Source organism: Pteropus vampyrus, unplaced genomic scaffold, assembly GCF_000151845.1.
Source record: "Pteropus vampyrus isolate Shadow unplaced genomic scaffold, Pvam_2.0 Scaffold162, whole genome shotgun sequence".
Taxonomy (NCBI): domain Eukaryota; kingdom Metazoa; phylum Chordata; class Mammalia; order Chiroptera; family Pteropodidae; genus Pteropus; species Pteropus vampyrus.
In genome coordinates this window covers 243,608-248,873 of record NW_011888943.1, presented here as the reverse complement: position 1 = coordinate 248,873, position 5,266 = coordinate 243,608, and the positions used below count along the sequence as shown (strand labels likewise).

The window sequence follows — 5,266 nt, the reverse complement described above, 5'->3', positions numbered from 1 at the left end:
TGGTTCTTCACTGGCGAGGCCGCACCCCTGACTGGTCTGTCATTGTAGGCTTTGCCATCGGCGTACAGCAGCTGCACCCCACCTTGGTCCAGCGGACATATGGGTGAGTGGAGTGGTGGCCGGGGGCGAGGGCCGGGGGCTTCCTGGTTCTCCTGGCGTGGGCACCCACTGGTCTGAGGGAGCTTTCACCGCAGGACGCCAACCCCACAGCCTTGGTTGTGCCCTTGGCAGCCACCTTTGCGTGTCAGAACCGTCGCCTTCTCTCGCCTTTCAGAGACGTGATTGCGTTTGGGGGGTGGGGACGGGGGATGAACTAGGAGAACTGAGAGGAAGCAGGTTCCATTTCTCCACCCCTGGCCGGGGCCACGGCACAGAGGGTTGGGGAGCATGAGCTCTGGAGCCTGCTGGCCTGGGTTCCAATCCCGGGTTCCCCGTTACTAGTCTTGTGCCCTCCAGCAGCCGACACCGCCGTCTCTGCCCCCACTTCCTCACCTGTGAGGTGGAGACGGTGACAGCACCTCTGAGTTCTGTGAGTGGAGGCCTTAGGATGGGCATGGGGTGGGTGGGCGAACACTCTGGGAGTGCTGAGGACATGAACTGGTGGACTAGGCTCTTCCCAGGGTGCCCCCTGACCTGCTCCAGTGCCCGACAGATGGCGGCAGCAAGTCACTGCTGGCCGGGGTCCTACGTTTGTGAAAGCTGGAGCAGGTGAGATGGGATTGGGCCAGATGTCCCCGGCCTGTGGGCCGGCCTGTGGGCCTTTTGTTTGGAATGCTTTGGAGCAGCGTGTCCCACCCTCCTGTGTCCAAAAAAGGCCCCCCTCCTTTTGCCTTTTAAACAAAAAAACATCTAATAAGGCCTGGCAGCTGCTTGGGGAAGGACACGCACACTTCAGGGGCACAAAGGAGCCTGCCATGCAGTCTGCCCGGTGATTGATGTCGGCTCTGCGCCCCAGTGCAGGGAGCTTGTTGTTGGGGTTGGGGCTGTTTCTTGTGGGAGGTGCAGAGGACAGTGACGATGGAAGTGGGAAGGACAGTTACGATACTGGCAGCCTCTTTTCTGGATGTTAGTGCTTCTAAAGCTGTCAGAGAACAGTCCTGGGCTCTGGATTTTGTGCTTCAAGGGGTGTGTGTGTGTGTGTGTGTGTGTGTGTGTGTGTGTGTGCGCGCGCGCATCTGCCCTGGAGAGAGTTTGAGGAGCATCCTGGCTCCCCGGGGCACTGTGGACCAAGAACTGGCGCAAGGACGAAGCTGGGCTCTGATGACTGGGCAGGTCAGCCAGATGACCAGAGAGCTGCTCCATGCCCACGACTCAGGGTTGCCCGCTCTACCAGGTGGCATCTGTGCCTACACAGTGGCTTCCTCTTGGACTGTGGACGTGTGTGAGCTCAGCTCGGTCTTCCTTCCTGGGAGGGAGCCTGAGGACGGCCGGGAGCAGGTGGTTTGGGTCCCCTTCTTGCCAGGGGTCTGCTTCATGAATGTGTACCGCTGTCTCGGAAGCGTTTGTGGGACACCCCAGTCTTACTGCCATCATCCCAGGCTCTTCCTCTCTGGGGTTCAGGCCACACGAGGAGTCCGTTCCCCATTTTCATAGCCCTGGCTATGTTCCCTGTGTCATCGCCAGGTGCCTGGGGGCAGGGCCAGGTGCCTTGGGGCAGGGCCAGCTGCACAAAGATTGGGACGGAAGCCTGGAGTGCGTGCAGCTCTTTCTTGCTTAACACGCAGCCGTCCGTTTCCCACCGAGGCCAGGCTCCGCTCTCATCCACCGCTGCTGCCTCTGGGCTTCCAGGAACTGTCAGTGCTTGGCCTCTGGAATCTGTAGACCTGGGTTCAAATCCTGATTCTGTCACTTGCTGGCTGGGTCCATCCTGACAAGTACGGCCTCTTCCTGGCTTCCAGTTTCCTCGTCTGGAAAATGGAAGAAGTAATCACCTGACCCAGTGCGGGCACGTGGGGCTGGGGGCCCACACTCCTGCCACGTTTCTCTTGTCCTCACCACCATCCTCTGAGTTTGGGGTGGGTATCCTCGTTCATAGATGGAGACCCTGAGGCAAAGAAAGGTTAGCAAGCTGTCCAGGGTGGCTGAGGTGACAGGGTTTGAACCCAGGCGGGCAGGCTGGCTCTGGAATCCACACTCTGAACTGGTGCTCTCTGGGGCAGGCAGATAGAAGGACACCCTGACCTCTCCCCTCGTGGTCTCCAGAGCGCCACCCTTGTGAGGGTACGGGGGGTCGGTCTCAGAGTTTAGCACTGTGTTCCGATTTCAGGCGACAGTGTTTTGTAACTAAATCTGCTGGTTGGCCATTTAATACCTGTGACAGGGGAGAGGCCTCCAGCTATTTGTTGGTTGCCAAGGGGTGGAGACCCAAACAGGGACAAGGGGTCAGAGGGACTGTTCAGTGGCTGGTGGCTGAAGCCTCTGAGAGTCGCGCCGCCTCCCACTGGGCCTCGCTGAGGTCCGGGCAGCCGGAGGGGCCCCTGGGTGCGCTGCCCCAAGAGGTGGCCGCTTGAGCTGCCTGGGTCAGCTGTCTCCTCCCGGGCCGCCTGCCCTGCCAGAGAGTTGGGCCGTCAGCGTCCCTTTTGTCTTTGCAAACAATCGGGCTTGGGAGCACGGCTGGCCTGACGCAGCAGTCAGTTTTGTCAGCCCCGGGCCGGCAGGGAGGCCAGGCCCGCAGTTGGCCGAGGGCACAGTGGGACAGCTCGATTTGTGAACCAGTTAACCCCTCTCCTGCCTGGCCGAACTTCTCAGACTTTCCGGTCCAATCGAAGCCTTGGACAGCTCCGAAGGTCTCATAGCCCCACTCTTGGGCAAGGCCACTGTGGATCCCCCGCCTGGCTGGGTCGTAAACGGCAGTGTGGAAGGAACTCGCCAAAGGACTTTGCACTTGATGCTTTTGGCTTGGATTCCCCTTCCGCCAGTTTATTTAAGTCGAAGGGGATCTTTCTGGATCTGATTTGGCCTGTGCATATCCGTCGTGTAACTATGTGTGGGGTCGAGGCCTTGGGTTTAGAGAAGCTGGCCTTGGTAGGTGACAAGTGGCTCAGTCACGGGAGGAGATAGCTGTGCCCAGCTGAGCGTCCCTTTGCCGGGCAGTGGGACAGTCAGCAGCCTGTGGGCAGGAGTGAAGGTCAGCACAGTTTGGAGAGGGACATGTCCAGGCAGAGCAGTCGGCCTGGCCTAGAAGGGGCCTTCTGGGGTCAAGGGGTATCTGCTCACCCTGGTCCCAGGCCTGCCTGCACTCAGAGCCCCTTGGGTTGTTTTTGAGGGGCTAGCTGCTTCTCTGGGCACAGTCTACCCACCTTATTCTTAAGAGGGTCGTGCCATGGGCTCCACACTTGTTCACTGTGAGCCCCGCTCCGTGCTAGGGGTGGGGCCAGGCCCAGGGGACCTAGACAGCAAGACAGGGTCCCAGGGCTGGTGAGTGTCAGATGCACTGGGTGCTGGAGCAGGGACTCGGGGGCTCACCCCGGTTTGAGGCCAGGCCTAGCCCTTTCTCATTAGGCTCCTCTCTCTATCTGTGGTGGGGTCCATCATGAGTGAGTGAAGGCCTGGCCCATGGGAAGACCCAGGCTTTGTCAGTGACGAGTCGCACAGCAGCCTCATGGTGGGGTCCGTCACCCCAGTTGCTGGTGTAGGCCCCGGGTGGAGAGAAACATGCATGAGCTCTCACAGTGTGGGCGTGGGGGCCTGAGCTGGAGCTCCGACAGCTGGATCCTTCTAGGAGGCCCCAGCACCTCCCTCTGGCTACCTCTGGGGCAGATAGAGCCAGACCCCCTGGGACTGACAGCGGGCCTGGGCCCTCCCAGGCAGTGCGCCCCAGTTGGCCTGTACTGTCAGGGACTCCTACCTTCCCGGCGCCCAAGTTGAGACCTGCTGCTCTCGCTGTCAGGCCATTGGGGTGCACATGCCCAGGGGTCTGCAGGGGAGAGGGGCGCCTGAGTCGCCAGAGCGCACAGGCTGGGCGGCATGCGAAGAGCTGTTCCCAGAGCCGTTAGTTCACGCGTGCTTATTGTGTGTCTGCCGTGTGCCAGGCCCTGGGCCCGGGATGAGGAAGGCGGGGTCCCTGCTGCAGGTGGTCACTTCCCAGCGGTGGGGAGGGGCCAGCGCGCAAGCAGCCTGCCTGGGCGCGAAAGGGTTCGAGGGTGTGACGGCACTTCTGAGCAGGGAGTTCCTGGGGCGGGGGCGTGGAGCAGCCCTGCGTCGTGATGGTCAGCAGTGGGGAATGATCCGTGCATGTGACTGTGTCACAGACGTACCCGGCAGAACGCACCGAAAGGTGGAATCCACGCCCGGAGTTGCGTTAACCGCCACGTGCCATGGCCAGGCTCCCGGCTTTGGTAGCGCTCTGGGTCATGAGACGTCGTCGTCGGGGGATCTCTGTGCTGATTTTGCAGCTTCTTGGGATTCTATCACTGTTTCATGATAGGAAATAAATAAGCTGGGGGCAGGGGGTGTAGTGCCTTGAGAGGGGTCTCAGCGCCTTGGGGGCATGGCAGGAAGTGAGGTCAGAGCCAGGGGCTGTGGGGGCTGGGAGGAAGCCAGTGCCCTCCCCGCCATGGGATGTCACGTGGCTTGTTTTTACTTTCAGGGTGTCTGGGGTGACTGGCTCTTCCTGTTTGTTACTCACTGGAGCGAGGTGGGGGCGGCGCGTGGCCCTCTCTGTTGGGCGGCTCGTGCACACCTGCCGTGCGCCCCCATCTGCTGTAACAGAAACCAGCCTCTGGGTGCCTCTGTAAGGGCAAGCCCCTGGCCTGGCCCAGCCCCTCGGGGCTCAACAGCCTCGTCCGGAAGCCTCGGACCCCGGGGAGAGGCCAGACCACAGGCAGGCCGATGTAGGTGTCTGAATCCCCCTACGGGAGTGTCCCTGAGCAGGGGACTGTGGGAGCAGGCTCCCGGGTGGGGCCCCCCCATGCCACCGTGCCACCGTGGGAGGAGCACTGTGGGAGGCATCTTGGGGCCCCTCTTGCTACTCGTTTGTGCTGCCCCTTGTTTTTGTGACTTTTTTGTTGACGAGCGCAGGGTGTTGGGTACCTTCCCGTCCCCTCCCAGCCCCCCCGCCCCATGTGGGCCAGAGAGGGAGCTGTGCGTATAGTCAGTCCACGCAGCCAATAGGTCCTTGCTTTGTGCCAGACTGAGAATGCCACCCGGTCACAGCTTATAGTTGCGGGGTGTCCTGCAGCAGAGTGCGCATGGGGCGGGGGCAGATGAGAAAGGGGGTGGTCTGCCTCAGGTGGCCACAGGCGGTGGGGTAGAGGGCGGCCTGCGG

The 5,266-nt window shown here is 61.4% G+C and overlaps 1 protein-coding gene across 1 annotated transcript in view; it reads left to right on the top strand.

The window, feature by feature from the left end:
• Window positions 1-6: 6 nt before the first annotated feature.
• The window catches only part of RBM38 (RNA binding motif protein 38), a 14,215-nt gene continuing 8,955 nt past the window's right edge, over window positions 7-5,266 (top strand). The window contains exon 1 of the mRNA XM_023536616.1: window positions 7-103. The gene's annotated coding sequence lies outside the window, so the exon portion shown is untranslated. The remainder of the gene's footprint in view (window positions 104-5,266) is intronic.